At 29.2% G+C, this 21331-nt stretch overlaps 1 protein-coding gene across 1 annotated transcript in view; it reads left to right on the top strand.

Moving 5' to 3' along the window:
* LOC129971986 (sodium channel protein 60E-like) overlaps positions 1 to 21331 on the top strand; it is a 75868-nt gene that overhangs the window by 7259 nt on the left and 47278 nt on the right. The window lies entirely within an intron of this gene.

Raw genomic sequence — 21331 nt, 5'->3', positions numbered from 1 at the left:
AGCAATTAACCACTCAATTAAACGGAATAAATAGTAGCCTATGTCCTATTCCAGATTATAATCTATCTCTCAGCTAAATTTCATTCAATTCTGTTCTACCGTTCTGGCGTGATTGACTAACAAACATCCATCCATCCATCCAAACTTTCACATTTATAATAGTAGTATAGATATATGAAATGAAAATTAAATATTCCTTTTTTTTAGTTACGCAGTTTTTCTTAAAATTTCATTAACTAAGTCATTTTTTCCAAAGACTAATGGTAACAATTTTTTTTCTAATTTTTAAAAGACTATTTCAGTTATTTCGCATTTTGAAGATTTATTTTATATCTTTTTTAAAGACATTAGTCTTCGAAAAAGTATCCTATTCGGATACTTTGATCTCCATACAAGCAATTTCTGATTTTAAATATCATGACAAACTGAAGATATAAAATATTTAATTATGGATGAACTTCTAGAATTTTGATCTCATTATCTTAAGTGTAAAAAATTGATTTCAATTGAATAGTAATTTTTAAAAATGATACACAATATTAAAAAATGTTTAACTATCTGATAAAAATTTGCCATAGGTGTTATTTCGTGAGTCAATCAGTCAACAATGAAGGAAATTAGATCGAATGACTTTGGAATATGGGAAAAAGTTCCCAAGAATAATGCCCTGAAATGTAAACGACAGTTGATAATAATTCTTTATAAATGGTTTTTGTTAATCAAATGAAAGATCGAAATAATAATAAAAACAAGAAAAATCTCTTGAGACTTTCTAAAGTGGAAGGGCCCCTAGGTAGCTGCCTAATTTATAACCCGCAATTGTTAATGAGGACCAGGCTCAGGTTAACGAGGTTCATTACTCTCATTCGTTCCTGGAAGCTGGATCATGGCCAGTTTTCTTAATACATTTTCTAAAACAGTGATTAAAACTGTCAAATAGTATTCACAGCAAAGAATGATATACTAAAATACAAAATATATTATAAAAAATGGATTTATTTTGTAGTCACTATATTTTTATGTGCATTCTTTTATTTATTATTCATTTTAAAGCACCATAAGGGCTATCTGGGATTTGAAAAGCGATTGAACTATTCATAACTATAGGACCATTCATTGGACCATTCGCCATTGGACTATTCCTAATTTTGGAAAAGTAAGACGTCATCTGAGCTGGCAACCCCTTTTCAAATTTCCCCTCCACAATACTGAATTCATAACTATTGGTCCGTTTACTATTGGACTATTCAAAATTTTGAAAAATGAGGACGCCATCTGAACCGCCATCCCTTTTTCAAATTTCCGCTCCTTAACATTGAATTGTTTAGTTTGTTTAATATTACCTTTGGAGGCTAATTTTGCAACATAATTTTGAATTGTGTTCGAATGATAAGAAAGATACTAAAATATGCGACTCTTCTCTAAATTTCCAAACCAAACCAGCGGTAAGATGCTGGATCTCGACGGATTTACTGAAGATCTGGATAATATATACATTAAATCTTCGGGGAATTCTATTCGAAAATTCTCTGTCTTCAACCCTGAAATTAAGCGTCCTCTGATATGTTAGAATAGTGAAGCGGTTCTAAAACGATCTCTGGTATGATCTAAATGAATAAGAAAATTCCAAAAGAAAATTCCAATATTTAATGAAGATTTCAAGATCAAAATCGACAATTCTCATTCGATTCCTTTTATTGTTTTATATTGTTAAGAGTGTAATAAAAATGTTTTTATAATAAAAGTCCTCCGATGACTAAGAAGGTAAAGGAAAGGAGATTATGGGTTCTGTCCTCTGGAGGTAAAGGCTATTCATTTCGCAAGGGACAGTGGTGACCTGGTGGTAAACTTTCGGAACCGAAGGCTTGCAGATTCGTGACCCGATTCCACCGAAGAACCGTCGTATAAGCGGATCTGGTTATGTAAACTTCCTCCCGCTGATGTGGCGCGGAAATTTTGAGAGGGAGTGGGGCTCAGGTGTAGTCCTCGTCATCTGATCTCAGCTCAAGATTATGAGGTTCGTCCCAAATTAGCACAAATGTTATTTAAAAAGTGGAACGTGAATATAACTGAAAGAACTGATTCCGCAAGTTGGTTAATCAATGTCCAAAAGAATGCTGAATTCTTTGCTCAACGATTTGGCAGATATTGATAAAAATGCATAGTCTTGGTATAAAGTACTTTTAAGAAATACCATTTCTTTTACTCATTCCATTTCTAAGTTAGAGTACTCACATTCAGACCAATGAATAGAAAGGCACAATTTTAAAAAATGATTTTTTTTTGAATTCATTAAGATCTAAAGCGTCGAGATTTATAAAAATTTCGATACAGAATTTTTAAACGATTGCAAAATTTCCTCGACTTTGAGTATGATAAAATAAAAATACTTTACAGGTTTTTTTTTTATTTTTTCCAAATACATTTGATAGTTTTTCATAAAACAATAATACCTTGTGAATAAAAAAACACATTTTCCTATCATTAATTATCAAAGGAAGTTTAAAGTAATGCAACAAAACCTGGTTAGTAAATTTCATTAATAAATTGTAGCCTTACAAACCAAGGAAGCAGTTAAATTGTTGGAAGATTTTTATTTCTTATATGGAACCATTAAGTTATTTTTAAAGCTATTGAACGTGTCTAGGAGGAAAGCGTATCTGTTTCCTCCAAGAACAAAATACATGTGAAGCGTATCAATAGGTTTGGAAGCTTTGAAAGACAAATAAAAATAGTAGACGACACATGCAGCGTTATTTTTGGTTTAAACTACTTGTTTAGGCGTGCAGAAGCATAATGGGGGTTATTCGAATGATTTACTGATATGATGTCTGATTTCTTCAAAAATGTAATAGTTATAAATAATTTTTACATTCAATTCACATTAAAAATTATTTTTTAAACTGATTGGAAAAAATAGACACTTTATAAATTTGTTTAGTTAATAAATATTCTTAGATGCCCAGCCTTAGTTAAAATTGGAATTTAAAATTAAAAAAAATATTGAATATTATATAGTTTGAAAATCTGTGAAAAATGATGATGTTTTACGTTATAGCTATATTAAAAATTATAGTTTCTAAAAAAATAAAAAAATAGAATTAACAGATACATTATGCTTATAAATATCATAGTAGAAAATTTCATACCAATGCAATGGAATATATTTATTAACGATTATAAATTTTTTTTTTTGAAAAATCGAAAATTCCTTGCACATTTTTACCATACAGATTTCTTTTATCCACATTTTTAAAGGTTAATTTATGACCTTTTGACTTTTCAAACCTCTCAGTATCATATAATTCTGGATTTGCTGAAATTTTCCTTATTTTATAAGGACTAGCCGCCTTTGGCGACCAGCCGGTTCGCCAATCTTAATGTTCGTTTAAATTTTAATAATTAAATAGGTTGAACCGGAGTTTAACCCCCTTCTTCGCCAAGTTGCGATAACGCTCCAAAGCTGGCAATCTTTATTATGCACTATAAAACATCTGCTCCTTTGCTTTTGAACATTTCGCAAGGTCGTTGTTGGCGATTTTTAAAAATTGCTCCAAGCAGGAGGTTAAACTCCAGTAGTACCATTAAATATTTTACGCAATTCCAACTTTAATAGATTCTTCGGCAAAATATTTTAAAACTTCAAATTTTGATAGTCATATAATTCACTCATAATATTATAAGGGCCTTCAGTCATAGCCTGATATGTATCTCTCTAATTTTCTGTTACCCCTCGTAGAAATTATGCTTTAGATTAAAGTGTAAATGATTAATCTGCAATTAATATAATAATATTTTTTACTGAAACAAAGCATTTTTTTAATACTATGATTACTGATAATAGAGTCACTGAGCGTTTAGACTTTATGGGCACTAAAGAATATCTTTCTTAATTTATGTAATATCTCAAGAATTTCTCAACAAAAATTTCTCAGATTCATCATGAACAGATCGATTCATTTACAATGCTTAATTTTAAATGCATCAAACACTAAAAAAATAAAATGAATCGTTTAAAATAATCGGTCGAAAACAGGTTTAAAAAAATACTTAAAAAACGATGTACTTAAAACTATAAGCATATATAAAAAAGTATATAACTAACATAAATACACTTTAATTACAAAAGCATCCAATTAACCTAAAAATAATTTAAATCATTGAAAATAGGTTAAAAAAACTACTTAAAAACGATGTACTTAAAACTATAAGCATATACAAAAAATATATAACTAACATAAATACAATTTACTTAAAAAAGCATGCAACTAACCTAAAAATAATTTAAATCATCCGTTGGTTGCCATGTCAACAGTCAGAAAACAATGCGCATGCGTGAATTTTCTTCGCCAGTTACGTTAACGCAAGTGCGTGAATTTTTCTACGCCAGTTGGGGTAACGCTATGCAGATTATACATTTTTAATTTCCTTTATTCTGTGTTATTTTAATTCAAAAGTACTTCAGAATGAATGTGAAACATGGATTAATTAACAATGTTTAATTTTAAATGCATAAAACATTAAGAAAATAAACAGAATCGTTTGAAATAATCCGCCGAAAAATGTTAACCCTAGCCTCAATTCTGTTGGGAGAAAAAAATAACTGAAAGTTGGCGGTGGGAAAAATGGAAGATTTTTTTGGCGGAAAAGTTGGCGGTGGAGAAAACGGAAGATTTTTTTGGCGGGAAAGTTATTTTTAACTAATAATTAAAATTCTAATTAAAATTTCAAAAAAAGGGACCCCAGGTGCACATTCCCGACCTCTAAGGTATACATGTACCAAATTTGATAGCTGTATGTCAAATGACCTGACCTGTAGAGCGCCAACACACACACACACACACACACACACACACACACACACACACACACACACACACACACACACACACACACACACACACACACACACACATTGAGCTTTATAATAAGTATAGATAAAATAAGAAAATAAATTTTGTAATGATACAAAACGGCCGGTATAAATCCTCAGATTTTAATTTCATCTTCACACAGACCTCTCAATTCTGACCTTAGAATTTGGATTGATGGGAGGAATGGAGCAGACAACTGAATCACGTTCTCTTTTTCCAAACTTCAACACCTATTCAATTTTTTTTTTTTATTTGGCTCTTTACGACAGACTTGAAGAACCAAATAATCGAAGACAGACAGACATAATGAAATTATCTTTACAACGATTTCTTTTCCCTCTCTAATTTGAAAGCCTTCTAAAACATGGAGGGCCAATTACTTGACTTTTAATGAACTTGCATTTGAAATTTCGACTCTTATTGAATAATGAAAACCAGTGGGATGATTTTCCTCTCGTCTTTTTTGTATACTAATATAATATGGCATATTTTGTTTTCCATAGTATTGTGAAGTAGATTGAATTTAGTTTTGGCTATCTCCTTTTCCGCCAGCTAAGTTCATAATTTGACAATATTCTACAATATTGATGACTGCATCTCATATCAGATTTCATTCGTCTAGTTTCTTTGTTTTTCAAACTCAAGTATTCAAATAGACAATTATTTTTTTATAATTAAGATTTGAAATAAATCTATAATTGCAATGATAAGTTTATATATTTCAATTCATCTGTTTAGCTCTCCCATTTTTGAACCAAGGATTTGAACATTATTGAAATGGACGGATGAATAGAGAGAGAGACAGATTTTGTTCAAAATTTGAGAAAATTTGATCAAATTTAACAAACGAGCAAATAGACAGATATTGTCAAAAAGTCGACAAAATTTTGTCAAAATTAGCAGACGAACAAATAGACAGATATTGTCTAAAGGTAGAAAAATTTTGTGAAATTTAATAGACGAGCAAATAGAAAGATATTGTTCGAAAATGGACAAAATTTTATCAAATTTAGCAGAAAGATTTCTCATCAAATCTGATGCCTGTATTTAATTCCATTTTTGGATAATCCTGCTAATAAACATATATTGTGACGTAGGTACTTGAGTGTGGAACTCAATGACACACTCAAGAAGTAGAGCTAAACCAATTTATTAACTGAACTCAGAACTAAGAATACAGTGAATGACAGATCCTCTGCTTTTATACTAACAGGGAAAGTTCCAGAATACTTTTCTGGAGACAGTAAGAAAAGTCCAGAGCACTTGTCTGGTAAACTAAAGAAATGTCCAGAATCTTCTGGAACATGAAATAAAGGAAAACATAAAATCAAGTGATGAAATATTTACACAGAATGTGAATGACATTGTCTGCAGCGAGATTCTAACTCACAATCTCTTGATTATGAGGTCAGTGCCATGACCATTCGGCCATGGAAAGGCGACTGGCTATTTTCAATGCGGCAATATAAACTGATTTAATTCCAAAAACGTGATTGAAACTCATGGAGTTCTAAGATGTGAAGTTTCATGAAAATTTCAAGGTCAAATACTTTTAGACGAATACAATATTTGCTTTTAGTATGAGTAAAAGCTACTGTTGGGCATAATCCCCCTGAAACCTTCTCGTATATTCTCTACTAATAGTGTTACCCTTCTTTACCCCCTCCCCATCCTCTTATAAAATTGTGTACCTGAAGAAAAACAACGAATCCCGTGAATGCTCACATTTTTATTTTCAGTATCCCTCGCATGAGAGTTGTATAAAGGAACCCCGTATACATTACTGTGTACTATTAACCGCATCCCATTTGCTGAACAATAGTACTAAGAGAGCTTATTAGGGTGTGATCTTTGGCGATTGTTTTAACGATTAATTGCTGGAATGCAGTTAATACACAAATGTCCAAAAACCGGATATATATTTTTGGGCACCTTTTTTAACGATTGAATGAAACCAAAATTTGAGACAGAACTACAGTTTTAATCAAAAGACCAAATATAAAATTTCGTTCATTTAGGCCATTGCGCTATTGAATTATCGAATTTGCATGTATGTGGACTTTCATCGGTTCACAGACTGACTGACGGTCAACCTTTTAAATGATTTGATTTCCACATTTGATACATATTTACTTTTCAGACGTTTAATCTATGTTTCAAATATTATCCAGCTATTTTTTTTTTTAGTTTTGTAGCTATCGTTTTAAGTTGTATTCAGACAATCGGATAGCCAAACTTTTCTATATGAATTTCATTCAAAACTTGATAGAAATCGACAAATATGGGTGTAAAAGCCCTATACCGAATTTCATCCATCTAGAATAACCCTTTTTGAGTTATTATATTTAGATACAGACATAATGCCAAAAATGTGTTTTTCGTATTGAGGACGTTTTTTTTTCTTTGGATGATGGATATTAAAATTTTGAATTCGAATGGAGATTTGTTAATATTTCAAATTCGAATTTTTTAACGATCATATCTTTTCTTAGAATAATTCCTAAAAAGTAAAAAGAGAGATTTATAAATGTATTCTGAGAAATGTATACATTGCTTAAACAATATTAAAAGCAGTAAAATTTTTTTAAAAACTATGTCTTCTGCGAATAATATAGCTACAACAATTTTTTTTGAAGCAAGTAATATCTGATGCATTTTCTTCAAGACATCCATTCTAAATGAAAATTTAAGGTAACAAAAGAAGAACTTTTCTGACACGAATAATACTTTTTACCCAAAAGAAGAAAATATCGATCCCAAAGGTGACAAGTGCACAAAAGATTCTTCCTTGGCTGCTGTTTTACATTCTAAAGCGTTGACAAAACGCGGTTGAAAAGCAGTATTAACAAAAACAGAGGGAAAAGGCTTTTTATGTGATGTGCCAAGTAAGTCTATCGATTGAATTAATTACAAAGCATAAAAGCTGGATTAAGGCCTTTTCCATCCAGTTTTCTGTACAAAGTATCATAGTTTGGGAGTTTTTCCCCACAAAGCTTCCAATCAAGGGAAAGTGAAGTTTCTTTGAAGGGTTGCCATATTTTTTAACTGAATGTAAATAAATATCGATATTTTATTGTTATAACTATTTTACCAAAGAGCGCTTTTAAATTTTATATATACATGAATAAAGGTGCCGTAAAATGGGAGCACAATTTGAAATAATTTTGATTTTGTAAATCGATAAATAATTCTATAAAATGCTATTATAAAGCTTATGTGTTGGATTTTTTATTTTTATAGATAGAAATTCAATTAGAATTGGTATAATTTTCAAAACAGCAATTTATTCACGGCATAGAAAGTATATATTTTCTTTCATTGCTTCGTTAATTTTTTTTTACCTGCTTAGGCTTTGAATTCAAGTATGTTCATCCTAATCCTGGGCTGCAAAGAATGATTTTAATTCTTCGAACCAAAGAACATAGTTTATTTTTAAGAAAAACACGACCAATAATGCAATTAATTTGCTTAAGCAGAAAATTATGATATAATTAAGTAAAAATTAAATATTATGCATTTAATTTCTTTAAAATTTTATATAAAAAAAGAAAAATATTATTCAAGAAAAATTTCTTCCTTTTTCTCTTTCTCGCTTATGATGTTTGAGCAGAAAAGTATTACAAGAATCGAAAAATTCGATCTCTACACTTCGGTTAACTTCTAGCTTTAGACATCTCTGAGCATATAAAATTTAGCTTTGGAATCATGTTTCTCCTACATGAAAGATTTATACTGAATGTTAAGTAAAATTCGTTAATGCAAAGATTGCCTGACCATATATTTATGAATACAATAATTCATAATTTTAATGAAACACATAAGTAAAATTGGTGATGTGGTCTTGAAATCAAAATTCTAGGTATTCATCGAAATTTGGATTAATCAGCCAATGGGAAGAGGTTTTATCTTCGAATCTCTTTCCTAACTACGGGGATTAATGCAAAACGGTCTATATTATTTACACATGCAAAAATGCAGAAGGAACAACATTCCCAGTGTTATTCTTTTCATATAAACAGAATTTTTTTTTATCTTGTCGAAAATGTATTTAAAAACGGACTTCCCGGTAGGATTAACCCTGTTTGGGCTCTTAAGTAATGTAAATTCCTGATCTTCCCTCCCCAGAGTTTGATAGCCACTTATTTTTCGCTGATTTTTAAGTCAATTTGTTTAAATAGTTTTCAGATATAAAATATCATGACAAACTGATATCTATGTAGCCTTGAAGCTAAAACGCATATAAATTTGTGCGTTTGTTGCTCGCGATCCATTCGATGAAATTATTTTCATGGTAAGCCTAACATAGACAACGGAAACAAAGTGAACATATTGCGATCCATCCATCACCCTATATCATTCGACAATGGAGAAAGAGAAGGTGGAGTTAGGGTCTTTAGAAGTGTTTGATTTGCAGATTTCACTATGTAAATTCGTTAGAGGCTCGCAGGGAGCGGCGAATACACGCGAACATGTTCACACTTGAATTGCAGTAAAAACCGACAGGATTTGATTGGCGATGAACCAAATATCCCGATCACACTTGCGAATCGCTGCTCGTGGGAATTTGAGTTGTAGGTGTGTACAAGCCTGTAGATGCAATATTTTGTCAGCGTTACTCCGATGCCATCTTAAACAACAGATATTATTTATAAGAAAATGGCATAACCTTTGGCAGAGTGGAAATACTGGTCGTTCTGTTTATAAAGTTATTAAAACATTAAAATTGCAACCATTCTATTGAACAAGTGAAGAAATCATATTTGTCACAGGATATGATCCATTTCCTTCTTTTCTTCACCGTTTCCATCTATTAGAGGATGGCTTTTGCTTTGTGGAGAAGTCTGCCACCCCATTCACTTTGCAACATCCTGCCCTTTAACTCTTTCATGGCACCTTAGAAAACTTGGTTTGCACAAAGTCTTTGGTACAAAGGAATTTTTAATAATTCAGCCTCCCAAAAATAAGAACCATAAACATGATTAAATTCCTAATTGACAATGGAGAATTATCCTTTAGCGATATGTGATGTGCGAGGATAGAACCTGGGACCTTGTGGTTAGTCCAGTAACTAAACCATTTTTCAAAAGCAATTGCGCGTGCAGCGTAGTTGTTGACTGGCTTATATGCTATTCATCACAATCCGAAGTAACCCTATCAATTTTTTCGTGTAATATTTTAATCCTCCTCGTATTTTATTCATAAGATGTCCTTAAGCCTCCTCAAGTACCTAATTTTTATAATTGCTTTATTTTTTCACTCATATTGTCATTATCATGTTCATTCAATAAATAAACAGAACAAAAAAAAAAAAAAAAACACCCATCAAAAAATAAAGAAACTACACCCTTTGCTTATGCAGCTGGAAGTTTTTCCACACTTCGGAGAAGTACAGCCCAATCCTTCTTTCCCACTTTTGTTCGACGAAGGCCCTTCGATGAAAGAGCCTTCAGCAGCAATCGATTAACACATACAAGTGTTATTTATAACCGAACAGACGATTGGTGTTATTTTTATTTAGTAATTCCATTCCGGAAAAGATTGGGACAATTTATCGCGCCGAATAAACGATTAAAGACTTTGCCAAAGTTTTTTCTGTTGCCACGGCAACAGAGAAATCCTATAGGCGGTTTGTAAGCAAAATGGTGTTTACTTGGACGAGAGGAAACTGCCTTTTCTTTTTTACAAGAAACTAAGAATTTAATTTGCAATATGGCAGAGTAAAAAAACTACCTCGCTTTATTTGAAAGCGGGAGTTCGGACGTGATTAGAATATTTAAGCTGTTCACCAACTTTTATGAAGCTTTTAGAAGATATTCAGTATAAAAGATAATGATAATTGATTTGAAACAACGTGCAAAAGATTTTGTTTAAATTTTAGCAATGAATTATGGAATCAATACTTGGCAAAAAAAAAACAAACTATAATAAATGTATCTTAATATTTAAAGCAGATATATTTCTCCAATGGGACTGTCGAGAATGAAATAAGTTAAATATTTCGAAGTTTGATATTAATTATTGGATACATTGCTATTTTCAGAATACTTGAAAAAAATGTTTTTTTTAATTATTGAGAAGATGACATAGGAAATATTTTTTGTGATTTCTTTTTACGAAGATTTAGTTTTTTTAACACTATTTGGGAGATTCTGAAGCAAGGTTTTTTCTGATATCTTCTTAGAAACTTTATTTGCGCCTATAAGATTTTTAATTCGAAAGCTATAGAAATAGCATCGTTTGAAAGATGGAGATTAAACACTGAAAATTTTTGAGTAAATATAAAATAGCATGACTAGTCTCAAAATAATCACCTGTTCAAACACAGTTCATTGGTAAAAGCGAATATAATTTGGAACTACGAGGATTGAATATTAATAGTTCCATTGAACTGACATGAAGTTTAAGTAAATGGCAGTTTATTGTAAATTGTGGTACAGTATTTCAATTACTTTATAACACTTGATTTCTATTTTTTACCTTATGCTACTTTCTACACATTAATAGTTTTCTCAATTTTAAATGATAATATTTATAGATTTGGACATTATCCATAAATTGCGACATGTATGATTACAAATCTCATTAAATGCAGTACAGGACAGACGGTTGAACTAAGAGCTATAAAATTTGTGGAAAAATAAGTATTAGTTCTTTCTAAGAGAAAAGGTTTCAAAATTTTAATCAGATTTTTAATTAAACATTAATCGATATTTATTGTCTTTCCTCATTAACTTCGAAGCATATAATTGTTCCAAAGTTATTTTTGCATCACTTTTAAACTTAAAAATTTGCTTTATAATTATATTAATTTCATCTTCGTACAGTTTTTTTAAATTTACTTTTAATAATTGTTCAAAATATTTGAAATAATATTGTTCATTATTTTAGTAATTGAACTTAAACATGTGTAAACTGGGTCGATATTAAATCAATTTGTTTGCGTTCGCTATCGTTGCCATAATTCAATGTAACTTTTTAAAACAATAAAAAACAATTCTAAAATTTTATTATTACCCTACAATATTTCAGGTTAAAAATTAAACAAAATTTTGAAAAACTTTTTTTGATTTCTTAGTTTTGTTTTTACGAATTTGTTCGAGATGTAAAAATACAAATGGCATTTATACATTTTTTGAATGAATCCGATAAAGAATAATAATAATAATATATAAAAAAAAGCAAATATTTCCGAATAAAGTTTTCTGGCAGTCGCTTGTTATTTGAAATGAGAAATATCGTCTGCCACTTCTAAACTTGTTTTTTCAAAATGTCGCTTCCAAAAAGCTGTGGATGGAAAGATAAGTGTGCGTTTTTTGAAGAGAAACACTCTTATTCCATTATTCAAAGACATTATGAAATGTATGCTATGTTTTTCTTAAAAATAAACTATGTTCTTTGGTTCGAAGAATTAAAATCATTCTTTGCAGCCCAGGATTAGGATGAACATACTTGAATTCAAAGCCTAAGCAGGTAAAAAAAAATTAACGAAGCAATGAAAGAAAATATGGCAGAGTAAAAAAACTACCTCGCTTTATTTGAAAGCGGGAGTTCGGACGTGATTAGAATATTTAAGCTGTTCACCAACTTTTATGAAGCTTTTAGAAGATATTCAGTATAAAAGATAATGATAATTGATTTGAAACAACGTGCAAAAGATTTTGTTTAAATTTTAGCAATGAATTATGGAATCAATACTTGGCAAAAAAAAAACAAACTATAATAAATGTATCTTAATATTTAAAGCAGATATATTTCTCCAATGGGACTGTCGAGAATGAAATAAGTTAAATATTTCGAAGTTTGATATTAATTATTGGATACATTGCTATTTTCAGAATACTTGAAAAAAATGTTTTTTTTAATTATTGAGAAGATGACATAGGAAATATTTTTTGTGATTTCTTTTTACGAAGATTTAGTTTTTTTAACACTATTTGGGAGATTCTGAAGCAAGGTTTTTTCTGATATCTTCTTAGAAACTTTATTTGCGCCTATAAGATTTTTAATTCGAAAGCTATAGAAATAGCATCGTTTGAAAGATGGAGATTAAACACTGAAAATTTTTGAGTAAATATAAAATAGCATGACTAGTCTCAAAATAATCACCTGTTCAAACACAGTTCATTGGTAAAAGCGAATATAATTTGGAACTACGAGGATTGAATATTAATAGTTCCATTGAACTGACATGAAGTTTAAGTAAATGGCAGTTTATTGTAAATTGTGGTACAGTATTTCAATTACTTTATAACACTTGATTTCTATTTTTTACCTTATGCTACTTTCTACACATTAATAGTTTTCTCAATTTTAAATGATAATATTTATAGATTTGGACATTATCCATAAATTGCGACATGTATGATTACAAATCTCATTAAATGCAGTACAGGACAGACGGTTGAACTAAGAGCTATAAAATTTGTGGAAAAATAAGTATTAGTTCTTTCTAAGAGAAAAGGTTTCAAAATTTTAATCAGATTTTTAATTAAACATTAATCGATATTTATTGTCTTTCCTCATTAACTTCGAAGCATATAATTGTTCCAAAGTTATTTTTGCATCACTTTTAAACTTAAAAATTTGCTTTATAATTATATTAATTTCATCTTCGTACAGTTTTTTTAAATTTACTTTTAATAATTGTTCAAAATATTTGAAATAATATTGTTCATTATTTTAGTAATTGAACTTAAACATGTGTAAACTGGGTCGATATTAAATCAATTTGTTTGCGTTCGCTATCGTTGCCATAATTCAATGTAACTTTTTAAAACAATAAAAAACAATTCTAAAATTTTATTATTACCCTACAATATTTCAGGTTAAAAATTAAACAAAATTTTGAAAAACTTTTTTTGATTTCTTAGTTTTGTTTTTACGAATTTGTTCGAGATGTAAAAATACAAATGGCATTTATACATTTTTTGAATGAATCCGATAAAGAATAATAATAATAATATATAAAAAAAAGCAAATATTTCCGAATAAAGTTTTCTGGCAGTCGCTTGTTATTTGAAATGAGAAATATCGTCTGCCACTTCTAAACTTGTTTTTTCAAAATGTCGTTTCCAAAAAGCTGTGGATGGAAAGATAAGTGTGCGTTTTTTGAAGAGAAACACTCTTATTCCATTATTCAAAGACATTATGAAATGTATGCTATTAAAATTTCAACGTGGTAAATAGATAGGGGAAGATATACAGTGGTTCAAACAATTGAGAGTACACCTTACTTTTACCTGATAAATCCGACTTTCAATATAAATAACACATTACCGATAAGTGCAAGCATGTTTTTATTTTTACACATAACAATTGATTTAATTTAAAGAAAAAACAAAGAAAAATCAACGATAAATTTCTAAACTAAAAAGTTTCAGAAGTATTTTAAATAAACCTATGCAGATTTTTGCCTCCAAAAAGTGAGAGTACAGAAGGTGTTCGCACATTTTTAACTAAATATTTTCTACTTGACTGCTACTTTAATCTAAGTTTGTGTAATCTTTTCTTAAACCTATTAAATATCTTGTGTGATTAATTTTGTTAGATGAACGTAAAGCGATATTTTTAATTGGAAAATGTCTCCTCGAAGAGAAAACAGTATTGATGCAAGGAAATTCGTATTAAGATTATTTTAAAAAGAAAAATATTATCATGAAATAGCTGAAATTGTTGGTAAAAACCACACTTGTGTCCAAAAAAAATCATTTAAAAATGATGGATTGATTGAAAATAAATGTGCAAGAGGAAGAAAAGTTATTTTGAAAAATGTCGCAAAAAAGAAAATTTTGAAAAAAATCAAAACTTATCCTAAAGTAAGTGTAGTCAAATTTGCTGCAGAAACTTCTCAAATCATAAGCAGAAATCACTCATCAATTGAAGGCCAATAACTTTTGGAAGAAAGTTATATTTAATGATGAAAGTAAATTCAGCATTTTTGGCAGTGATGGCCGTCGCTTCGTATAGAAAAAGTCAAATACCGCTTTGGATCCAAAAAAAACGTACGTCCTACAGTTAAACATGGTGAAGACTCCGACATGGTATGGAGTTGAATTGTTTGATCCGGGAGAGAAATTTAATTTTTACAAATGGCATTATGAACCATATGGTTTACTTGGATATACTTTGGATATTTTGCAACAATCTAAAGAAAAGTGCTAAAAATATGGGTTTAGAAGGAAATTTCGTTTTCCAGTAGGATAACAACCCAAACAGAATGCACGTAACGTCAAAATGTGATGTCTTTTTCATTGTAAACAGTAGTTACACACACCGCCATAGTCCTCCGACATCAATGTCCTTGAAAATCTGTGGACGACACTCGAAACAGCGGTCGAAAAACACAAAATTAGACACGAAACCCATTTAAAACAAACGTTGGAAGAAGAATGGGGTAAAATATCTTCAGATACCACCAAAAGGTTAGTGGAATCGGTACCACGACATTTAGGAGCCATTATAAAAGTCAAAGGATAAGTAACTAAATATTGACATTTTCTTTGTATGCAAGATATTACAAAAACTTCATTGGTGCATTCTCAATTTCTTGAGGGAAAAATGTGCACATGTTTATTTAAAAGGCTTCTTAAACTTTTCAATTTAGAAATTTTTCGTTGATTGTTCTTTATTTTTACTTTAAATTAAACCATTTGTTATGTGTAAAAGACATGTTTGCACTTCTTGGCAATGTGTTATTTATATTGAAAGTTGGATTTATCAATTAAAAGTAAGGTGTACTCTCAATTGTTTGAGGCACTGTATACCATTTCGGATATTTTTAAAGTGAAATTGGTAGTAATAAGAAAAATTCTTCCGATGCAGAAATTTATTGCAAAGATTTTAAAAATGTCTATAGCAACAATAAATAAAATAATAAATCAAGACTTTACAACTTTAAAAGATTAAATATATAATGTTCACTTGTTTTTGCCGAGGCATGGGACTCAACGCAGAAAATTTATAGAATCTTGCATCTATTTAATAGAAGATCTATCTATTTAAATGTACTTAATAAGAGATAAATGTAAATAGTGACTCTTAATAAAAGTTTGAGTTTGTCTAAATACTTAAACAAGAAAATTTTATTTACTATCGAAAAAGAAAGGGAAAAAATATAAAATTCTGGTTCTTCTGCAAAAAAAAAAGAAAAAAAAATATAGTAAGGATATTATATTTTCGCAGTGTTCTCCAACTGTTGGAAGTAAAAAGACAAGATAATGAAAAAAAAAGTTAAAATCAATTCAACGTCATATTAATAGAAAGCTTTGTGTTCGATAATTACAAAAGAAATTCCACTTCTTTATCACATTAGCCACCAAAGAGGAAAAGCTTCATCAAGGCAAAGCTACAAGTCATACTTCGAAAAAGTACCACTGAATTCCTTGAAAAAAAGATGACTGAGATAGGTGCTTTCTTGTGGTGTCTGAATTATTGTGCCTTTGGTCTGTTGAAAACAACATTTTAGGGGTAAACTTACCTCAATTGATGGATTCTGGAAACACAAGAAAAGGAATGAAAATCAATACTTCTAGAAATCTTATGAAAAGCCCTTCGATCATTCGACTATGAAGACTTAAAGACCAGAAAAAAGGCTACCAGTTCGGATATTTAAAAATAATCTTTACATCTTACAAATTAATTAAACAACCATACATTTTTTAAACAGAAATTGTTCTGAAAATGTGCAAACGTCCTCCATATAATCCTTAGGATTGATTTTCGTTACGAATATTTAATATAACTGAAATTGGGCATAACTGTATTTTTATATCATTAAATCACACTTTATTCTTCTTCCAATTATCTGAAATATGCTAATAGTGTCACATTATGCTGTTTTGAGCCATACGTAAAATAGTAAAATATGCCGCTTCATCATAACAATGCAGTGTCACTTCTTATATGAAAAAAAAAGAACAACTTGGAAATAAATGGCATGCACAGGAACATTTAACATATGATTGAAAAATAATATGAAATAATCACATTAATTTACAAAGGGTTTAAAAAATCGATGCAGAAATAGGCATGCAAAGATCTCCTGTTCACATCAAGATTGTATATGTTACCGTTAAAGTATATAATGCAGTTATTTCATAGAATACCTAGTTATTCCCTGAAATAACTGATCGTATCCGTTAAAGTGTAAAACTCTCTTGTATTTCATGGTTTAACTAGTTATTTCATAGAATAACGATCTGCAGCCCGTTAAAGTGTAAAATAATCTATATCATATATCTCGCACGACAAATACATTTACCTTCCATCCCTACTGCATTTATGTTTTTGTTTGTTTGTTTTAGAAATAAAAAATGTTTTTGTTTTAGAAATAATGTTCTTTGTCATTCCAAGTGTCATTTTAGTAATCCTTGTTGAAACAAATGATTTTATGATAAGTTTCCATAAATACCATTTATAATTAGATAATAAATTAGATAAATTGCTTCTTTTTCATTTTAATTGTCTATCATTAGTTTAATTACATTTTAGATAAATTGTTTATTTTACACTTTAACTGTCTCTCATTAGTTAATTTATAGAATACCTAGTTATTTCATAGAATAACGAGTTAAAGTGTCAAATTAATAACATATTACACACTTTAACGGACACGATCAGTTATTTCATGGAATAACTAGGTATTCTATGAAATAACTGCATTATATACTTTAACGGTAACATATACATTATTCACTATCAATATTTACGAAGACGTTCCAATTCAATTGCACTAAATAAATATTTAAAATATTGAATTTTTTCGGATTGATTGTTAGAAACATATTTATCAGAAATGGTATCAAGAATTCTTAAAAGAATATATTATTTGTAAAAAAAGTTATACTCGTACATTATTATTTCATAAATTCTTCACCAGGAAATAGAGATTCATCCTCTCTTTAATTACTTTTAATTACAAAATAAAATACTTTTAAAAGCATAAAAATACGTCATTCAGATTATTAGAAATCAAGAGAATTGTAGTTGTAAAATAACAAAATATATAATTTAGTTTTGTTTTAAAAAATCTTTCAGAAGCTATTAGAATTTCCTAAAGCCTGAAAAGCTTTAAAATTTCTTTTTAATACGAAGTAATTCAATAATATTTACTATATATAACATAAAAATTACAAAATATTTTGTATTTCTATTGAAATACAAATGTTCTATGGAAATTCTAACTCTTTTTAACTTTTTCAAATCAGGTAGCTTACCATCATTCGTCCGTATGGTGACATATTTTTTTGCAGCTCCATTATCTTGTATTTGCTTTCCAGTAAAATGTATTTACTTAAACGGGAAAAGAATAATAACTGCATTTTGAAGAATAGTGGTAAAGGTAATTCAGAAATGTAATAATAAAGTGTGTAAAGAGTTTTTAAATGATTTTTTCTGAAATATCTATTATATTTACATTATCCGGAAATATTTTTATAAACTTTTATGCTAACAATCTATTATTATTTATTTTTTTACTATCACTCGTTTTCTCTTTAATATAAAAATCCGACAAGCTAAAATGTTTATAAGATTCTAGAAGAATATTTTCAAAACGTATGATGTTTCAAACTTCTACGTTAAGTACAATTTTTATGACCTACTTTTTTACATTATCTCTTGCAAGACAGAGAGTATAAGTGTCACGCAATGGCAGATGTTTCTCCTTTGATAAATTATTTATAACGAATTACACTTGAAAAATGATATATTTACCAAGTTTCTTTAATATGCAGATATCGTAACAATGCAGTGTTTAGATAAAATACTTTTTAAAGTAACCGACTACATTCAGAACAAAATTTTTAAGAAATTGGATCTTTTAAAAACCTTTAATTTTTTTAGAAGCATTGGCAATTGTAAACATGAAAATGACGGAAAAGTTATTTTTATAAATATAATAATGATTTTGAGAAGGAAGGAAAATTGTAGTAAATTTTAGTGGAACTTGTGAAAAATCTTTAACAGTATACGCTAAATTGTAATGCCGCAACTGTAATTTCTTTGCATAAAAATTATAGGAAATATTAGTTTATAAAATGGTCCAAAGAATGTAAATAAATTAGGGGGGAATATATATAGATATGCCTTTTTTTCAAATGATTTACAATTGAATTTCGATAAAGAGTTTCCCAAAATTAACGAAAGATTTGAATTTGCCACCTTTTATGCAGTAACGTATTGACAAGGCTATTAAAACAGTGACAGAGTAGAGTTAGTAAAAAAGAAACGTTACACTATAGAACAACGTGTTAAGAGAAGATTTTAATTAAATAAAAAACACAGTTTTCTACTTTAAAGTGTTACATTTTTATTGAAACGTAAAGTACATAGGATACGATTATGTATGAAATAACATATAGGACAAATAACTTCCGTGGTTTTGTTGGCACATACGCATTCTTTTGTCGAAATTTTCCATGACCATTTTGCATAAATGTGGTTGAATTTCGTTGATACAGCGTTGAATTTCCTCCTTTTATGCACGAGTGCTTCTGGCATAGACCTTTGACTTCACATAACCTCATAAAAAGAAATCCGATGGTGTCAATCCCACAATCTAGAAGGTCAATTCTCAAGTTTTTGAACTGTAGCCGACAGACTTTCATTATTTTTGAAATATTGTTCAATAATGAAAACACATTGTTGTATCGTGTAACGTTCCATCTTTACTAACCCTACGCTGTCAGCTGTCAAATGTTTTTTTTTAAATAGGATTGGCAACACTTTACTGCACAAATGGTGGCAAATTCAAATCTTACATTAATTCTGGCACACCCTTTATGAAAACTTATAAATAAAAAAGGATATCAGCAACTACAAAACTTTTGCCTCATTTCACTGCTTATATAATTTTACATTTACACTGTTATTTCAGGTAATTATCTTCATTAGTTTTTGAGTTGTATTAACGATGAGGGATTTTTTATGGAAAGCCAAGCTGAGAAAAATAATAGTTAAATATTTCTTTTGGTTGAAAAACATGGTTCCAATAGTCACAGGAGTTTAAAAGTTCTCAAAGCAATAGATCTAATCTTCTTTTTTCTTATTTGCTTGCGTTTTCATTTTGTTGGCAAAAAGAATTTTTTCCGTTGAGTTTTTGCTTTTGAAATTATTAATTAGCTAATTTTCAATTAATTTCATTCCATTTAACAAGTAACTTCCAATTTTCAACTTTCAATTATTTAAAGTCGTTAATATAATTTTAGAATCTTAATTAAACTAAAATATAAGTATAAGCTTTACTTATGTTTAAACTTTATGATGTTGCGCTGTTTCGGAATTCCATAATATATCATTAAAATATTTATCTGTATTTTCTTTTTTTTTCTTCTGTGTAGACATGTACACAGTAATTGTTCATCACACAATTTAAACAAAGGAAGCCTTATTATGTCTATTATGCATTTTGAGGGTTCTATTTTCTCATACTTGAAGAACTTATCAAAAACCTTTGCTCAATTGTACTTTCGCCAACTATTGACAACTTCGTTTATTGATAATATAACTGTGAAAACACTGCAATAATTGCAGCTTGCATATCTTATAAGTTGTCTTTGCTACTACGAATTATAATTCCGCAGTTTTGCAATTTATCAATATAAAGACAGATCAGTTTTTCCGTTTCCACTTAATTCTTTTGCGCATTTTTTTTTAGTTTTTGAAAAAAAAAGCTCCAATTCTTTGCTATATATGCTCAAGGCATTCTAATTTTTTCTCAAAATTCACATTATAAATGTACTTTACAGTATTATATGCGAAAACACAGAAAAATTTCAAAATATTACAATTATAAAGCCAATTTCTATTTGGAATGCTATCCCCATTTTGACTTTGCTTCAGATAAAGTATATTATAATCGCTATAACTTTTTCTAATACAATTAGGAGGAAATGATGAGCCGTTGTGGAAAGGGAAAAATGTAATCTGCAAAAGAAAAAAAAAAAGCCACATTTTCTTTTTTATTGAAGTAGTCGGTAAATCAGATGTTTTTATCATAATTGGATACCTTAATTAACAGACGAGTTCGGAAGAGAGTTGCTTTCCATCCAAACTAATGAGAATGCATAAGTTAACTCTAGCGTATACAATTGTGAGACTGATTATAATACTTATAATAAGAAAGTATTATAAGAATTTTCTTATTATGACTGATATTTATAACAAGAAAATAAAATAATTTAACTTCTAAACACGTTTTATTTTAAAAGTACGTGGGAACATGTGCTGACAATTGTTGTAATTAAAATTTAAAAAAAATATTTTGTAAATTTCGAATTTTCCATTTCTTAAATGAATTCATTTTACACTCCTGATTTTCACTAATTCTATGAAGATATTTAAGTCATTCTTATCTATGTGTTTTAATAGAATAATATAGATGAATTGTTTAGCAAAAACAATAAAATAATTGATTGAATGCAATTCGGTTAGAAAAGAAAAGGTGAAAAAAAATGTTT

The sequence above is a fragment of the Argiope bruennichi genome, chromosome 6 (genome assembly GCF_947563725.1).
Source record: "Argiope bruennichi chromosome 6, qqArgBrue1.1, whole genome shotgun sequence".
Classification (NCBI taxonomy): domain Eukaryota; kingdom Metazoa; phylum Arthropoda; class Arachnida; order Araneae; family Araneidae; genus Argiope; species Argiope bruennichi.
This window is presented reverse-complemented; position numbering and strand designations above follow the sequence as displayed.